General features: G+C 37.0%; 1 protein-coding gene across 1 annotated transcript in view; it reads right to left on the minus strand.

The window, feature by feature from the left end:
- LOC149787102 (neuralized-like protein 4) overlaps positions 1 to 20709 on the minus strand; it is an 88349-nt gene that overhangs the window by 17636 nt on the left and 50004 nt on the right. The window lies entirely within an intron of this gene.

Consider the following 20709-nt stretch of genomic DNA (forward strand, 5'->3'; position numbering starts at 1 on the left):
GAGAATGGATCACCGTTAACAAAAATTACTTATATATATATATATATATATATATATATATATATATATATATATATATCTGCATGTATGTAATAGCGTGGAAGGTACTTCCAATTACAGGTCAAATGAAAAGTATGTTAATCTAGTCAAGGGATTTAAACAGATAATGTAATTAAGGTAGTTTTCGATTTCGGGTTAGGTAGACAACGGTAATATCTGTATAGAGATTCGGAAATTATGCTTCTATCTAATCATGTTTTCAGGTAAACAAGAATCGATATATTATATTCAATCATGTTTAGATAAGAATAAATATTTTTAATACGGCAACATTATTACAAACTGCCAATTTAGTATAATTTATAACACCATATCTTTAGGTTAATTTACTGCTCAAGCGTTCATCTCGACAGATGATTAGCGATCATTTACGTGATGTTTATGGAGTTACTCTCAGTATAAAATACAATTATTAGATCCACAAAGAGGGTATGTCATTTATACATTTGTGTCAGTTGATTGACAAAAAAAATGGTCAGTACTTCCGCACACGTATGATACATGAACTGTGTCAGTCGATTTACAGAAAATCAGAAGTGCGTCTGTACTCGAGGTATTCATGCAATTTGGCCAAAGAAGGCAAGTGACTCTATGTTCTGACTTAATAATGTAGACACGTAATAAAAAGTAATATCTTTGTCGGCAACACTGTTGGAAATTAGAATGAATCGTTTACAGGTGGGCCATATCACATATGACATATGACCTTAATGTCAAATGTACCTTTGGACTTCAGACAACAATGAGCGAAAACATCTACTATGTGTATGCAGTGGCGGACTTTGCATTAGAAAAACAGAAGAACAAAATGCTCATGTTCAATTTTGATATCACTTAATGACAAAAACGTATTTAAGAGCTCTGGCTTAATTGTTTTGTTTTAGGCACATGATGAGAGGAATCGGCAAGTTCCAGCAACTCTTACAGGTCAAATGGTGACAACATAATGTATCACTCCATCGTATCACTCCTTGTGTTGGCGCTGATAAGTGGGTGGGTGCGGAGTACACTTACTACTGACTTAAATTTTCCTTATGCTCCGTATGAAAATGTTTATGTAACAAAATGGCTACATTTTCTTCACAAACAAACATTTCATAATAATTCCTAAAGGTATGCTCGGTCTTTATAGATTGTATAATGTCAGATTTGTTCAGATACACAAACATACCAGTGACTTAATATACAGATTGATACACACACTCTTAATTATTTTAACACACGTTGGTTTGATTAGTTTCATAACTCTTTAGAATCATTAACATTATCCTGCCATATGTATGTTGCCCTTCCTTTCTATTATGCCGCCCGTCATTAGTCAATAAATAGTCATGCGAACCTTTACTTGCGATCTGTCTCGATGGCTCGAAAAAATTGATTTATTCTATTGACATTGCTAAGTAACCTACTCCACAGTCAGAAGAATATAATTTTCGCTGATCACAGGGAACAAAGAATAGGACTTTGTTACATTTACCAACAAACCAGATTGCTTGGGTGAGTGAAAGGATAGTCCATGTTACATGCTACTTAATTTTCTCGGTTGAATGCCTTGTACTGAATGACAACGTTCATTTATATATTTATTTCATTTATGATTTGTTTATTTCGAGTGTGTGTGCTTTTGAATGCGTGCGCACCATAACTATTTAGTATCTCTCAGATTAAACTGAGGATATCTTAGCGGTGGAAACCACTCCGGTGGCCTAGTGGTTAGATCGTCCGCATTCGATGCGGGAGTTCGTGTGTTCGATCCACAGCCGATTCATAGCCAAGACTTACAAAAATGGTACTAACAGCTACCTGTGTTGGCGCTCAGCATTAAGAGTTTAATGTTTGGACTGGTCGTCCTGGTGTCAGGATAATGTGACTGGGTGGGACATTATGCTACATGTCTGCAGCATGATGCCCCAGTGCTAGACATTACTAAAAACTGCCACACTGCAGACAACATAGCGATATGACTGAACACTTTTTAAACCTACATTAAAATTCCAAGTCAAACACACACAAGCACACACACACACACACACACACACACACTTAGCGGTGGATGTTTATTTTTGATTTCTTGATGTTGACATAAACCGGTTAATGTCTCCTGATAGGTTTGATGATATTCTTATAATTATGACATCATTCACATAATGCATAGTCGGAATAAACTCTGGACGCTTCCCTCTGAATTGCAGTGATTGAATGGTAGTCTCTCGTTTTGTATGAAGAGTAAAATTACAGAAAATGATGAGAAACTGTTTGCACGTAGATTGGGGAAGTCAGGAACATGATATTTATCACTCCTTCTGTGCTAAATGACCATAATTAGATGTTGTTTGTTTTTCTCTGACTATCCAAAGGAAAAATAAAACTGAATTTGAGCCAACAACTCTGAGGAGATTTCCGTCCTAGGCATATGAGAACGAAAACGTATGGATTTTCCCTTGTAAACGATATTCAATTTAGCAAATGCAGAGAAGTGCTTAAATTAAAAATAAAGAAATTGACAGGGATGGGTAAAGGAAATCTCCCAAATGCAACAGAGCCTATTATTTATGCAGAAATTAATGCCTTATATCAAAGTAAACAATTAGAAGCTGGCCTGGTGAAGGGCAATTTATCTTGGCGTAGCAGCTTGTATCCTTTCTCCGACCAGATTTTCCTTCCATTGGCTCCAAGTGACCGTTGTTTCTTAAAGATGGAACAAAGTACAATATCTGTTTGCGACCATATTCATCCTCTTGTCGAATAAACCAGCCAAGTAAATATTGACTTCTAGTCCTTGTTTACAAAGGCCAGCTATGTGGCAGTCTCCATTCCTCTCTCTCTCTCTCTCTCTTGCCCATACTGTCAAGTCATAATCCTGTACCCCCAGTTGAGTGGCTATAGGGTTTGGCTCTCCTGCCGTCTCAACTATCCCAATTTCCTCTGTGGTTTCATTTTGTGAGAATCAAAAACAAAAACAAAATATCTTCTTACTCTTTATGATCCAATTATAGTTATAACGAAGTTTAAAAATTGAATATTAATAAATAGCCTTGGGGTCTAGGCAATATATGATAATTGGAAAAGAAATATTCTAGAAATATTAAAACCATTAAACCTTTTAGTATATGCTCTATATATAATGTTAATAAGGAAGAAATAATTTTCTTTAATGAGTTACGTTTTGTTAAAACCAGTTCTCATAATTATCAGAAACATTAATTGCATTATAAGAACAAATCAATATTCATATTCCATTTCATCAGTGTTCTGACGTTAACAAAAGACAAGTAGGGTCATTATTTCGTGTGTTCTGAATAACTTAGGAGTCATTTGTACAATGAATTGATGAAGAATACAATTAAAGAACAAATTAAATAAATGTCTACGGCTCATCAATAGTATGCCTATATATATATGTGTGAAGTCAAAGTATATAGACAAAACAATCTGTAGTTTTCTGTTTTCATAATAAAGCCAACAGAAATGGCTTTTGTTATCAAGAGAACAAAGGCCTTATATGCCAACACAAGGATGCGAGTATCAAACTAAATAAAATAAACTTTTGGACCTCAAGAATAAATTGAAAATAAATGCACATGCTGAAAATATTGTAATGGGACGTAAATCTAGCCTCTAAATTCTAATCTAATCTTAAGAATAAATTGAAAATAAATGCACATGGTGAAAATATTGCAATGGGAGGGAAATCTAGCCTCCAAATTCTAATTTTGTTTAAAACAGTTACAAATCAATTTCATTCGTCGCAAAGCTTTCGGTGGTAAAGCAGCATGAGTGGTAGTACTAATACTAGTGTCTCTACTTCGTAGACAGGGCTACGACATCGTAATTCGGTGGGTGCGTGTTGCCAACATTGAGGGACAATATTAATTTATTCATTAATACCTACTGTTATTCAATACCAAAGAATGATTGGTATGATTCTCTGGTATATTTCATATTCCCATCTAAATTGTTAATAAATCATCCATTTAACGCTTTCATTTCATCATGTTATTATGCCAGGAATGCATGTGTAACTTTCCTAGGTATTAGCATCGTTTCCAAATTTGGCACATTTGGAGTACTTCCGTCGCAATCTATATTATGCCTGTATGTACAAGTGAAGTAAAAGTGTATGGAAAAAGATAATCTGTAGTGTTCTGTTTTTTTTTAGTTATGAAGAGAACAAAGGCCTTAGATGCCAGCACAAGGATGCAAATATCAAACTGTAATAAAATACACTTTTGGACCTCGAGAATAAATTGAAAATAAATGCACATATCAAAAACATTCTGTCAATATCATTTTTATCTTATATGCTGTCTTTGCACGTGAATTACGAACTCTCTGTTGTAGGAATTTTCTAATACAGCACTTCACAACACAATAATAATGAAGTGGGATTTCTAATACAGCACTGCAGAGCAAAATAATAATGACGTGTGATTTCTAATACTGCACTGCCGAGCAAAATAATAATGACTTGTGATTTCTAATACAGCACCGCAGAGCAAAATAATAACGAAGTGTGATTTCTAATACAGCACTGCAAAGCAAAATAATAACGAAGTGTGATTTCTAATACAGCACTGCAGAGCAAACAAATAATGACGTGTGATTTCTAATACAGCACTGCAGAGCAAACTAATAATGACGTGTGATTTCTAATACAGCACTCCACAGCAAACTAATAACGAAGCGTGATTTCTAATACAGCACTGCACAGCAAAATAATATTGAAACTTTTAATGGGGCACTCAAAAGGTTGGGGAAGGTATGGTGCCCCTGTAAAACTACATATTTTTTTCTCTAAAATAACTGGCATCAGAAATATAATTAGTTTAAATGAGTACTATGGCTTGTGTTTCTTCTCAGATGACTGTATTGCAATATATCCCAAGTTTTTGAAGTGTAACAATAAAATTAAACCACATGCAATGAATACTGAATTAAGAAGGACTTCTTGATCAGGTTATTACTTTCAGATGTATCTTTTTACTCGAGTGAAATTGTTGTGGGTGGCGGACAGAATAAAAGCATTGCAATTGTGAGCAGGATTCGAACCTGAATCTTCAGATTGTAAAATCATCCGATGTTTTCCAATTAAACTATACTGGTGTATTTAAACAGTTATTCTCCACTTCTAGAGCCTACGTTCCTTTCCCAGTGCCAGGAAGCATTTACTGCATAAATTTAGGGACTACGACAACATAAAAAACAATATTATGCAAATAAGAGGACATATACTGTTCATATTCTGAACTTAATGAAGATCAACAAAAGTCAGTTCTGAACATATCAACAGAATTAACACTGTAACCAATTGGTGTCTGTGTCTTACTGTCTAAAAAGCAGCGCCGTGTAGCGTGTTAACAGGTTTACTAACATTGGAACAATAAGTCAGATTTTAATGAATATCTCATACACACTTGGCAGCCCATACTGATGCTTTTCTACACATGAATCATAATGGTTGACACTGACTTTACTTATTCTGTTGTCGTTTTTGTCTTGAAAAAAATTCAAATTCTTACACAAGCAAATGACGTTTTCTAAAGCATCGTTAACCTAAATTTCAGTGGGCTTGAACGTTATGAAAGCCAGGTATGCCGAAACTAGACCAAAGATGCTAAGTATATTGAAGGAAAAGAAGCTATCTAAACAATTTCTTGAATATTAGGTCTAGTATATCTGTATTCGTTTCGTTAACGAAACGTATTCAACTTAATCCGACTTGGGCATTCCTGAAACTTTTCCTCGTTCCGATGTTAGTCGATCTTGAAACACGCTACAAAGCACCTTTATTTAGACTTTAAAAAAAGTCAAATATCGGGGGAGGCATCTTAAACTGTTGGAATACAACACCCTTGACCCTACTTGATACACATCGTTCATTTTACGGTTATGTTCTCTTCAAGACAAGAACACATTTCTTGGGCACATAGAAGATGAATGAAGCTTCAGGCATCATCAATTAAGCAGCTTCTTTACAGGAAATACAATCGGCGCTAGAACACTGGCATTTAACCTCAATCAATACCGTAAAAGTCACAGTTGCCAACACAGGCCAAAAGAAAAACACTTTCTTGGAAGACACAGATTCTGAATAATTACTCCGCGAAGCTAATATTCTCAACATTTCATTGTTCTCCTTAATATTGATCCATTTGTCAGATTTTTATACTTGATATAGTAGTTCAATTATAACGAATCTAGCAGATTTCATCTGATGCAATCGTGGTTCAGTGTGTGGATATTCTTCCGTGCATTCTGTGTAAATAAAACTTAAAAGACACAATGTTGACATTCACGGTTAACATTTTAGACTATATCATATATGCAAAAAGTTTCATTTAAGGTATATACGTCATTGAGAAACAAATTAAATGAATGAAATGAGAAATGTGAACAGGAATCACGTATTCTTTGCTGAGGCCAATTCGCCCTCGCTCACTATATACTATTGGTTAGGTTTTTATTTTTAATCAAGGGAATCAGGCTAGCAGAAACCAGTTAGTTGGAGGTATGAAAAGATTATAGGCTATATAATAAATCGAAAATGTCCTTTTCCTGTGTTAACACTGGATATATTTCATTTTGTGGCACAAACATTATATACAAAATATCTACCTGCTCTAATTAAAAATAAAAGGCAATACTAAGAAACACATATTTCTTTTTGTTTGGACTTCAAAGTTATGAAACCAACTACATCTTTGAGTGATATCTGGTCATCAGTTTTCATATCGGAAAGTATCTTTGATGTTTAAAAAATTTTGTAATGTAGTCTGACTGTTGTGAGAAAATATCTAAGTAAATCATTTGCAAGAAGACAGGTGTTGTAGAGAAAAATGTTGTTGTATGAAAATATGTTGTGTGAGATACATGACTGTATCACAAGAAACATGGCATTGTTTATGAGAAAAAGACTTGTTAGAAAATGACTGCGTTAGAGCCAAATTGTAAAAAGATCCATAAAATGACAAACATAAAAACTTTTGAAACATATACAAGCTATAACGCTACATCAGGTCCACCAGCTGCGTGGAGAGGGAAATCTGCTGCATGGTTAACAGCTTCTTCTCCATACAAAGTAGCCCAGGCTGCACAGCTTCACTAGACAGAACACTGAAGCGTCGTTGTAAGGGTCCGGCACAATATGGGAAACAGGAGTTACCGATTCTAAGTCAAAGCTTGATTGGCATAAATCTTAGCGCCAGAGGTTGCCTCAGAATGTGGGAGAGATGATCATGTCTCAGTGGACAACTATCGCCCGCTTCAAGCTGGGCATTCCCCAGTCAGTACGGTGCTGCCCCGTTTTGGCCTGCCTGCTTCAATGGTTGCGTGCAGCGGCACTATCAGGGACACCAACTACACCTTTTTTTGTCAAGGGAAGTCCTTGGATGAACCTAGACAAATTCTAGGAGGCTCTGAATCAAGCAATATCCAGTATCGACAACACTGAAGGCCTCTACTTACTTGGAGGCTTCAATGTTAGAGTGGGGGAAGAGCACGAGGCCTGTTCCACCTGTCTCGGCTCTCATTGAAGGGGGACGATCAAACAAAATGGTCATTATCTGCTGCAGATGTGCTGCTCCCACAGCCTATGTGTGATGAGCACCTTCTTCATATCCAAGGAGATCCACCGGGTGTCATGGAGACACACACATTTCCCCCACTGGGACCAGCTAGACCTCGTCATCACCAGGCGTGCGGACCTGGCCAATGTCCTCCTCACCATTAGCTACCACAGTGCCGACTGAGGCACCCCCCCCCCTCGTGGTCAGCAAGGTGCGAATAATATCCAAGAAAATGCACCACGCATAGACATCGCCCTTGACTCCATCAGATACCTGCACGTCTTGGAGGAACAAGACACACTATTCACCCTGGAAGAGTTCGGAAACCCATCGTTTGCCTCGCTTGTGGGAAGGCTCCAGATTCCTCAGAGTGGCAAAGCTGCCCACCTCCAGACCTGCACGTACTCCTCTGCCTCTGCTGGAAACAGGGACACATCTCGCAGGACATGCGTGACGCCACCATCGTCACTGTTTACACAAATAAAGGAGACCGAAGCGACTGCAATAAACTACCAGGGCATCTCACGCCTCAGCATCGTCGGAAAAGCTTTCGTCCGTGTCGCCCTGGCGCGCTTGCAGACCCTAGCTTCCCACGTCTACTCTTCGTTCCAGTGTGGCTTACGAGCCAGCCGGTAAACTGGAGACATAATCGTCTCACTACGCCAGCTGCAGAAGAAGTGGCGTGAGTAGCAGATGCCCCTCTACATTGCATTCATACACCTGACGAAGGCGTTTCAGCGGACTCTTCAGCGGAGTCGCTGTCGTCACGTAGTTTCACGAGAACATGCTCAGCATTGTGTGCTTCAATTCCTCAGCATATGAGGTCTTCCCAGACAGCAGCGGAGTGAAGAATGAATGCGTCCTTGTGCCGACGCAATTAGTCGTAATTTTCTCCGTGCTCCTCCAGTACACCTTCAAGGACTGCGGCGATGGAGTGTACATCCATATGAGGGCTGACGGCAAACTCTTCAACATCGTCCTTCTCCATGCTAAAACTAAAGTCATAGAGGTTCTCATCCGTGAATTTCTCTTCGCCGACGATGCAGCCTTGACATTACACACGGAAAATATACTTCAGAAGCTAGTTTGACAGCTCTCCCACGCCTGTAAGGAATTTGGACTGACCATCAGTATGAAGAAAACGAACGTCACGCCGACTCACTTCCCGCCATCGCCATCGATGGGTACAACCTGGAAGCTGTTGATAACTTCACATTCCTCGGGTCGTCCATCTCCAGTTCGCTCACCACTGATTCTGATGTGAACGGCAGGATTGCCAAAGCAACAGCAGTTATGACCTCACTGAGAAGACCAATCTACGCATCTACCAAGAAAGCGTGCTCAGCACACTCCTCTACAGTAGCAAGGCATGGCCCATCTACGCGAGGCACGAGGCACAGCTCAACAGCTTCCACCTGAGATGCCTGCGCCGCATTCTACAGGTCCAGCGACAGTACAAAGTACTCAAAACAGAGGTCATGGGCCTCGCCCACATTAAAAGCATCTTCTCCATTCACAGCGAGGGACGCTTTCGCTGGCTTGACCACGTCAAGAGAATGTAACCAGGCCGCACTCCGAAGGACCTGCTATACGGCGAGCTTTTAGAAGGCTACTCACTGACATGAAGACGGCAACATCATCGTCAATGACTGGGTGTGCTCTGCTGACGACCGCTCCACCTGGAGTCTAGCTGTCAGCCAGGGAGTTCAGAAGGCCTATAAAGACACAAACCTCGCTGCAACGAGAGCCAGGAGGAAGGAGAAACAACAACAGCCTCAATAAGCATCAATGTTCACCCGCAGCAAGTGCAGCAGAGACTGTCACTCTAGGGTCCGACTCTTCAGCCACTAGCGAATAAGACATCCAACCAGAAGCTGCAGCATTGTCTCCCGAAGACGAACGGATGCCGAGGAATGCTACTGCAGTACATGTATTCACAGGATAGTCGATGAGTTAGCTGGATAACGTGTTTCTATGTCCATACTTTTAATGTTTTACAACTTTGTACTTGATGTAATAATAAACTGTTTGAAGATCAAACAGTACTATATAAATATTAATGTAACAGAGGAAGTCATTTAATCAAATACAATAGGATATAATACAAGAAGTACTATTATGGATGTTATGTTATATAAAGATTGGGATTTATATATATAGTATTATATTAGATGAAAACTGGCTCCTTTTATGTTTGATAGTTTGCCTTCAATAATTTCGAAGTCTTGGAATAACTGCAGCAAAATAAACTACAAAACTTATGTAATAGAGGTCTTTGCCATGTTTTGCTCACCTTATCATACCTAAGTAATTTTGAATTCATCCACCCTTTAAATTTAATGAGTGGGCAGATAAAAACAGACCAAGTGAAGAAAGTTCAATCGCACCCCACTTCACACTACAACATCACTGTGATGAATGGGCATATGCAAACACAACAATGGAAGACACCCCACCCCACGTATTCAGTGTCATGAGTGGACAGATCAAACCAGACCAATGTAAGACAAAAGACCACAACCCACCCTGATGGCAATGTCACTAGTGGACTGATGAAACCAGACCAATTGAAGATATCCCGATCCCACAATGTCAATGTTGTTAGTAAACTGATAAAACAGACCAAATAAAGATACCCCACCCCACCTTCCTAGAAGTATAGACATATTAAAATGACATGTTTGTGATGTCTTATAAATTTCTTTGTACGTGTTCATTTATAAAAGTCTTCTTTTAGGTGCCTGTTCTGGGTTTTCTCTGATCTTATAGCCTCTTCCTCTCAATGACAAAAAATTTTGACAATGAATAATATTAATTTTAATAGAAAGTGGGTGTATGTATGTATGTATGTATGTATGTATGTATGTGTGTATGAGTGTCTGTCTGTCTGTCTGTCCGTCCGTCCGCCCATCCGTCCGTATGCATGTATGCATGCATGCATGCATGTCTTTCTGTATGTCTGTCTGTCTGTCTTTCTTTCTGTATGTATGTATGCATGTATGTATGTATGTATGTATGTATGTATGTATGTATGTATGTATGTATGTATGTATGTATGTATGTATGAATGTATGCATGCATGCATGTATGTATGTATGTATGACTGACTGACTGACTGACTGACTGACTTTATTTCCTCTTTAAAAAGAGATTACATCAGATTAAACAAATTCAGAATAATACAAGATCATAAAATAGAACAGAAAAGTGACAAAGATACAGTAGTAATACAATTGGAATACTGTGTAAGCTACCGTATTGACAAACGAAATATCTCAATACCTGCAATTATGCAAATCTGCAATCATTTGGCGGAGCATGGCACTGATCTTTTAACAGTTGCTTGATGATGATAATATTTCGAAAAGTTAATACGTCTATAGTGTTATGTGCTTAACATTAAGTCCGAGATAGCAACGAAAATGAAATGTAAAACTTATAACAGTGTAATTCTATATGTAGTTTCTTTTCTTCATATGACGCATGTATTTATGCATATATATACTTGTTTGCGCATATGCGTGCGTGCATGCATTTATCTATGACTGACTGTCTAAATGACTTAGTAACCTCTTCAACAAAGAGTATATCAGGTTGCTAAGATACATATTATACATATCATAGAATTATGAGACACATCATAGACGAGAACGCAAGCATGATATATACATCGTCAACTAATGCGTTTACAAAATGAGATATATAAATACAGAAAACCATATAGAAATCTCTTGGAAATAAACATAAACAAATACATAAAAAAATACATAAACGCACACACAAACAGCTGTCAGACAACAAAATTTGCGGATTTGACAAGAAGACTTTGGCCTTTAATTGTTTATATTTAATGTTAATTTACTACTTACTTTTAATATCATGTTAGGGCATGTTAGTTGATAGTAGGGCACACATTTTATTGTAGAATGAAGCTATGCTGTTTGCGGTCACCAACATGAGCCTATCTGATACGTCATCGTCAATAGACGACATGCAGTCAACCCTGCTTCCAAGAAGTGTCTCCAACAATATATCGTCTTCTTGATTGAATAAGTTAACCCCGTCTCTCACTTCTAAAGAGTCAATCACTCTCTCAAAGAAAACATTTCGTTCCTCTAGCAGCATTTCGCAGCCTAAAATAAGATGTTTCGTTCTGTCGTCAGTCTCTTTTCCACAGAGTTTGCATACCATAACTTTACCAACAGGCATGATATATAGTTTCATTACTTCAGAGAGAGGCCATAACATGGATGGATATTTACGCCCAAGAAACCATATATTACTTGGTTTTAAGTCCAAATGAATGTTTCTGAAGTGAATTAAATCATCCCTTAGTTCCATATTTGCTCTCCAGGTAGTTTCTTCATGGTTTTGGATAATATCAGTAACATGTCGATTCCAGATGAGTTTTTCTTCAGTTTGTATACTTTCTGCATAGTCTAAGAGAACATTTTCCATACCATATTTCTTAGTTATTTTGTCAATATCAGGTATAAATCCCGTCTGTTTTAGCGGGTTGTTCAGATACTGACATAGGCGCATAATGAAAATCTTTTTCCAGATAAAAGTCCAATCGCCCTTACATAATCGGTTGAAAAGGAGCAATTTCATCCTATCTATGTATGCTTCCATTGACCAGAGTCCTAAGGTACTACTTGTTGCCTCCGTAGGCGAATATTTATCGAAAGCTTGCATACGTCGCGCTGCATATCTCTGGCATAACTCAAGTTCTTCTATATTTGAGTTTGTGATACCTGACCATAGTTCACATCCATATAGGACCGAGGGTAGAATAATTCTTTTCCAAATCTTCAGACTTGTTAGAGGGTTCATTCCTCCATCTCTGATACCAATAAAATATAAAGAGTTTAACAAGTGTTTGCCTTTATCACATGCTTCTTTTATCGCGTCGTTTGGTTTTAAGTTGTATTTTAGAGGTATGCCGGCATACTTCTTACTTTTGACTGCCGGAATTGGAGATTTGTCGAGTATAAAAGAAGGTATACCAGTCGTTCTTTTGTTAGTAAACAAGATGGTGCAACTTTTATCTGCATTATATCTTAATCTCCACCTTTTCGCATAGTCGGAAATTGTATCTAGCAGCTGTTGCATTGAATGACGCGAGTTAGACATTACAGTTGTGTCATCTGCTAATAAGACACAAGGCAGGTGGAGATCAACAAGATTTAGACCTCGCAAAGTGTGATCTAATTCCGTGATCAAATCATCTATCATTACAAGAAAGAACCAGGCAGACAAGATACGGCCCTGTCCTACACCCTGTATAATATCGAAGCGTTTGGACAGCTTGCCCGCATATAAAACAGAGCTTGTTACTCTCTCAAACGAATCTTTCATGATGCGCCAGGTCTTCCCTTTGATGCCAAGTCTGTACAACTTGTAGAATAACCCGTTATGCCAAACTGTGTTGAAGGCTTTAGCATTATCAAGAAATGTAGCATAGACAGGAGTATTTTTATCCAAATAGTAGCATATAGATTCTTTGATACAGAACGCTGCAGTGATACTACCGCAATTATTTCTAAAACCCTGTTGCAACGGATTTGGAAAAGAAATCTGTTTAGAAAATATAAGTAGTCTACTATATATAATTTGTTCTAGAACTTTCTGAAGCACTGGAATTATAGTTATATCGCGGTAATTATTCATATCTAATTTGTTCTTTCCCCCTCCTTTGAATATTGGTATAACCAAACCTTGTTTAAAGTGGCACGGGTACTTCTCGGCCTCGTACACTTTTTTGAATATAATTTCAAGTAATTGTACACTGCTTGGAGGGTCCGCAAACAGTAAATGCTCAGCAACAATACCGTCGTGGCCACATGCCTTATCTTTATTGAGAGAGCTAATTGCACTACTGATTTCGTCTCTAGTGGGGATTTTATCAACAAGTTCATCAAAGTGTGAATAGGTTTCTTTAGTTTGTTTTCTGACCTCTGCTAAGACCATCTGGTAATGATTTTCATCGTACAGATAAGTATTGTCAGGCAGTGATAAACTGGAGAAATGATTTGCCCATAACTCTCTAATAGAGTCGTGATCGCGTACAATTTTTCCGTTTGATTCGATTTCGTGAATGTAATCGCGTTTATTTCTTTTATTCCGTATAAACTTATAGAAAGTAGAAATATCGAGCTCTGCAGCCTTTTCAAGCTCACTAAATTGTTCTCTATCGTATATTTCTTTAGCTTTCAATAATTCTTTTGCAAACAATTTCTTCGCTTTCTTATAGTTCGCATATGATATATATTCCCAACCTCTTGGCCTACCATTAGAAATCCATACCCTGCGTTTCAGCCGCATTTCCGTGTGAAACTTTTTTACGTTTAATAGTTTCCAATAGGGGTTAGCGTATGGGCAAAACCTCTTTATGGGGAGAAACCTAGATGCTGCTTCATGTAAAATCTTTACTGTGTCTTGAATAATAATTTCAATATCGACATTCGTCGCTAATTCTGCTTTATGCATTTGCGCTAACAATTCATTGCGTGTTGCTTCCTTATATCTATTCATTTGTTCTGCTGAGGCTTTCTTCCAATTTATGGAATGAATGATATGCTCGTCAGCCATTATTGTCTTATGTACTAAAGGTGTGACCAACTCTATTTTTACAGGAAGATGATCTGAAATGTTTAAAGGATGATCATCTATTATTTCTGCCTTAACCACTAAATCGAATTTACTTTTTTGCAATAGTATATGGTCTATCAAAGATTTTGATTTGCCATCGGTTGAGAAAAAAGTAAAATCTGGCCCTTCACAAATGGATTGACTATTAACAGATATTAGATGTCTATCGCTCAGAAACTTTTCCAGAATAGTGCCTCTAGCGTTTGATGTTAAACAATTTGCTTTGGAGCTAAACAGTGAACTTAGCTGACCATTGAAGTCTCCGGCAAGTATGGGAATGCCTTCTTTGCAGAAAATATCAAACTGATCCTTTAGTTCTTCTATTGTTTCGGAGTAACTTGCAATAGGAAAATTAGTTGATGGTAAAAGTGCCCCGAATATAAAATATTTAAGTCTATCATTACATTTTACCTCTATCCCTAAAACTCTGTCACTGCCAGCGCTCGACAAGGGATTAACGCGGAGTGATTTCCTATAAAGGATTGCTATTCCCCCGAACCCCGTATGCCTTAGCCTTTCTTCGAAATTTACTGCTAGTCTTTTGTCAAAGCGTGCGAATGATTTAAAATCTGGATGTATATTATCTAGGAAATTTAGCTGCTCCGGAAGAAGCCAATGCTCAGTAAGTATAGCAACATCTACCTCATTTAGCAAAGAATACAAGTAAGGTGACCCGTACATGACTCCTTTTACGTTCCACGTCAACAAACGAAATGTATGACTAGACATTAGTTGACTTAACGAAAAATAGATTTTCAACACAAGTATTGCAAAGACTTTATAGCAATTTACCATAATATATGTATTTTACTTACTACTCCTTTATTTATTTACGCCAGTACTGCTGGGTGTCCTTATCACCATAATCCTCATACCATTCTCTTGCCCATACAAAATTTGGCCAAAAACCTTCCTCTAAAACTTTCTCAAAGTCTAACTTATCTACCGTGATTAAAACAGTAAAAGTGTCCTTTCCTCCTTTTACTCGCCAATGCTTTAATATCTGAGAGTCAATTACTTCTACCCCTTTAATTTTAGCGTGTTTTTTAATACAGGTTCTCATCTCCTCTCTTGTTCTATCAACTGGTATTCTTGACATTAGAACTCGACGTTCATAAGAGTTCCTCATTCGTTTATGTGGTCTGTAGTTTCTGTTGGTTGTGATAACTTCAATCGGTTTGTTTACTTTATCAGTGTCCTTCAATGAGGTGCCCGGATTGTTTGCTAATGGTGACCTTCTCTCCCTATCGTTGTTCCTTGTGTGTACTCGTGCCGAGTATTTCTGATCTTGGAGATAATCACGTACATCGTTATCTTTAACTAATGTAGGTTCTTCGTTGGAGGTATTGAGTATGGTGGACAGTGTCGACGCCACTCCTTCCCTTGAGTCAGTTGACTTGGCCGTATATTCCGTTTGATCCGATAAATGCTTCCGCCGTTTGATATAATCAGAGTCCAGAGCATTTATCGCTTTAGCCCTCTTTTCCGTTTGTGTTTCATTTGAATGATTGCCCATACGCACTATATCAGCTAGTAATGTCTGAGTTTCTGCCTCACATTTTGAAGTTACATTTTCTTTAGCCTTGTTATATACTTTATCACCGAGCAATTGGTGTAGAAACAGCTGGTGAGCATTCATAGTTTCCAGCTGGTTATTCTTCTCCCTGAGTGAGATTCTCAAGGCCAGGTTGTCTTGTGATAACTTCTTCTCTTCCTCTTTGCATCTTCCTAATTCTGATTGTAACCTAGTCGAGTTAACATCTCTACTGAGCAGTTCTTTACGTATCTTGTCAAGCTCAGTTTTCAATTCATTTCTAATGTCATCTTTCATTTGTTGAATACTGCTTTGTATAAAATGTTTTAGGTCTATTATCTTGTATAAGTTCTCTGTTGTTATTGAACTGTCATTTTTATCATTTGATAGTGAAGATACTGAATTGTGATCTGATAACGTTATCACCTGTTCTGGTTTTGGTTCAGATCGCTGAGACTGTTTGTTAGATCCTTTTCTTTTAGATGCTTGACTCACGCATGTACTGTTATCAATCGTGCCCGTGCTCGGCTTCTGTCTCGACGCAAGGCTTTTCACTTCAGATAAGTTGTTATCTCCTGTTAAGAAATGGTATAGAATAAATATATCCTCAGCTAATCTCTCCTCTAGAGGAGCACTATCACATCTTACTGTTCTCTCAACTATACGCGTCACAGGGTAATTGACATTTTCCAATTTAGCCAGGTCGTGAAGTGATAGTCTTATATCTTTTAAACTCTGTACATCCAATTCCAAACACATCTTCTTTTTAAATTCATGTATGCATGTATGTATGTATGTATGTATGTATGTATGTATGTATGTATGTATATATGTATATATGTACGTATGTATGCATGTTGGTAGGTAGGTAGGTAGGTAGGTATATGTATATGTATGTATGTATGTATGCGACTTTTAATGACATTCTAAGTTTGCATCACTGCATATAACAACGGAATTCCACTTGTTTTAAGGGAATGACATTTTTGCAGTATTTAACATAATATCAATAATTTTCTCCTCAAAATAAACATATGCTACTAATGTCAATAACTGGACTACCTGCTAAAAGACTTCTCTCCGTTTGGATATGTGGGGAATGACTTAAATCTGTATTCTCTCTCCCACGCCTGTCACCATGAACAAATGAAATACAAGTAGTGCGATTTGTATGAGATTTGATGAATTTTCTGAGATGAAAAGCTAAAAGTTACAAGGGATGCATAGTAGTACATTCACAAAATTATGATATACGATCCAGCCATGTTCTAGTCAAACAGATTGATCTTTGTTGTATAAAGCTAGTGTTGGCATCATCTCAAATACGTCACTTTGCAATTAGAATGCAGGAAAGACATTTGTTTAGTCCTGTACCACGAAACAACAAACGAACAATTATCTTTAAATTAATTTCCTGTTAAAGTACAGTATAGCTTTATTTTATGTACCTACACTTGTGTATCATCCATTTTGTGGACCACGTGCCAACTCATCGTTTTGTTCCGGCGAAATAAGCATAAATTCTGTCCGCAATTCAACACTACTTAACTGCTGTCGGTGATATAAAAAGTTTCGTTTTGATTCTCCATGATCTATTTGTTAATCATTAAGTAGATTATTTCATGTGAATGCTTATATTTTATGAGATGTTAAGGTTTTTTGGTCGGTATCTTGCACACTTGTTGCCGTCCATTTTTAAATGCCCATGTAAGACATAAGATATATTACGCTGTAATGCCTACCATCCATCCATTTCAACATCGTCCTTCCATCGTGTTAGTTTTGTTACTATACAATTATACAACCATCTAAATTACCAGACCATGTGGATAACATTTTCTTAGGGCTGAAAAGAAGGCTGTCGATCATGGAGTCGAAAGATCTGCTATGAAGGTTAATGTGACTGAAAGAAGAAAATGGTTTATTTATGAAAACATTAATTCTACATCACGTACATCTTGTCTCGGTAGCTTGCCCTCTGGTTAAAATATTGCTATATAGTTACGGGCGAAAGGTTGAAAGGTCAATCGCACTATCGCTGAAAGAAACAAAAAGCTCCAGCACAATGATATTCATTTACACCTGGGGTAAGAGAAAGTTTGTATATTTGGGGGACAAAATGCCAGAGGTCAAGGTCACTGAGACTAAATTTGAAGATTGTTTATCAGCGTTACATCGCACACCATGATTAAGTGTCTTTGAAAACGGCTTGAACGTGATTTTTTATATATTAAAGTTTATCAAAATTGGGATCTAAATTTCAAGTAAACCGTGCCTGATTAAATTTTGTATCAGTTCTGATGTTTAATAGTGAAACTATAAAAATATTTAGTATGGCATAAAATATTTGTAATGGTTCCTGCAAAGGTTCATTTCACTTCTTGACCCTGTACCTTCACCATGGAATGTTCATGACTAAAGCGTTATGTAATAGAACTAAATTCATCTTTGGAATCAAGGGTCAAAGTTTAAGGTCACCGCGATTGACAGAAGGAGCAAGATGTTTACAAAATGCGGTTACTCACGCTTTAGACCATATAACTTAAGTTCTAAGGTAATGATAAATCTAATAATAAAATAAGGGAATCAATATATTGTAATAAGTTTAGTTCAAGGGGGTCTACCTTGAATAAAAGGTCCAGGTCATTGAGACTACTTGGTCAATAATCTCCAGAGTCATCCATGCCATGCATAGGGGAATATTAAACGTGGAGCGGGCGCTATTCACAACACTCTTGCTGAGTAGGTTCCGGCGCAATTCAAACATGGATTCAAGCAGTCAGCAATGGAGTCTGTCCGTAAATCCTTCTTGTACTAACAATGAGGTTATTGTCTGTGTTTATGTCATTTTATTCTACACTACAGCTAATCGAGTCACAGAAATTGGTATGTAAATGGACCCTGATGAGTATTAAATCAATGAGTAAAATTTAGTTATCTTCCGTTAAGTTTCATGGTTATTTATTTGAGCTACAGAGACATTCGGAGCACTAATATATATTTCATAGTCCAATGTTTGTTTTAACTTCTATTTCATTTTCTTGGGCACCGTGTCCAATGGAGTCTCAATGTGCACCATGTGTATTACTTGCCTTTGTTTATTGTATATAGCCTCTCTAGACTGGTATTTGTTTTTGGACCATTTTCGCTGAAAGTATTGCTTAAAGTGTATCATATACTTATATGTCGATCTATCATTCTGTGATTCAAAGGACTGAGAACTCGTTAATGACTGATGTCTTTGTGGTTATATATTGGACTGGTGACCTAATGCAGGTTTTGATTCCCATAATTGCATTAGCTACCATTGTGTCGGTTTGAGAAAAACACTACACTCCACTTAATGTGACATAACTTCAGAGTGCTGTTGTGACTTAAAATACTAACCGAGGGTTTTGTTAAAAATTAATTTGTATCCTTCATTGTCTTCCATCATTGGAAGTTGTATATGTTCTATCACTTTATATCATTTTGTGGTGTAATATGAGGTCTTATCTACAATACGTTTGCATTCATTCGTTTCATTATTTTACTGTTTTCTTTAACAAGTTTAATATCTTTCTTCAGTAACGATGATACCTTATTTCTTATGTATCTTTTGTTTTCTGCTTTGTTGATCATGCAATATTATTTACTATATATTTTTGTGTCATGTAAAGCCTTCAGAGTTATTATTTGTCATAGATTTATTTTTATAAGTCTTGTGAATCATTTAGTTGTTGAGGAACAACGTCATGTGAAATAAATGGTGTGATACGTGCGCTGTGGTATAGACTTCTTTTTTATCCTTCCATTAAATAATTATCATCTACTTTATCATTCATTGTAATAACTTATATCAGACGATAGCTGTGATTAATAAAATAATTCTTAGCTTTGATGTCGTGTTAAGCCATGGTAATCCTGTTTGTAAGTTATGTTTGTTTTCTAATTGCAGCCGCATTGCTACGGGAAACAACAATTATATACATTTGGAACATACATAATATATTTTAAAATTCCTAATTGGTGATATTTTGTGGATTTTTATGTCATTTTACAATTTTGTTTTCATTATCCCCATGCCAACAGTTTTATATAAATAATGTAGTAACGTGAATCAACGCACATTACCTTTACTTTGTTCGTGATGATGACTTTCCAAAGGATTATATTTCGGAAGGACTTTTAAGAAGAAACCTTGCTTATGCAAACATTTTACGGACAGAATACGAAGTGAGACCTATTCCATTTTTTCAAGTATATTAAGCCCTGTAAATACAAAATCATAATCCATGTCATCATTTCGGCTCTACTCATAATGGGTGAGGAGAGTTTATGGGATTGCCTGTTGTGTCCATGGTACGTCGTTTGTCTGTCTGTTAGCACAAGTTTCTTATCTATATATGGCCTAACCTACTTGGATTATTGCAACAAAACCGTACTCATATCCATCCCATGGTCTGGTTCGTTCAAACTAAAAAATAGTACTTTTCGAGTATAGAATATAATCGCCACATCGACCGTCTTAAAAGATCTTGATAGCTATTTAGATGGCAATTTGGCATGTTTGCACTTGGGAACATTTTATCATGTTTAGTTGGTCTTGAACGAAAATGGTCTTAATACGATGTCCAATGTGGCACCTTAACAGCCATCTTGAAATTGTTAAAGCTAAACCACCTGCACAGGGTGTTAACATTCTGGTCTTAACTTAGTAACATAAAGAATCAAATATTTTGTTAAACTTAAATAATTTAGTTCGCTAAGATAAAGAATGACAATCAAGAGTAATTTATAGTATTGTTAATTACATCCACACAATTCCTATATTTAATTTCCAAACGAATTGTGTTTCCTAATGAATTCCAGGTCTTGAATGTGCTAATATAATAACAATTTTGACTCTGTTTTAGTCTT

Source organism: Sinohyriopsis cumingii, chromosome 12 (assembly GCF_028554795.1).
Source record: "Sinohyriopsis cumingii isolate HCF-2022 chromosome 12, ASM2855479v2, whole genome shotgun sequence".
Taxonomy (NCBI): Eukaryota; Metazoa; Mollusca; class Bivalvia; order Unionida; family Unionidae; genus Sinohyriopsis; species Sinohyriopsis cumingii.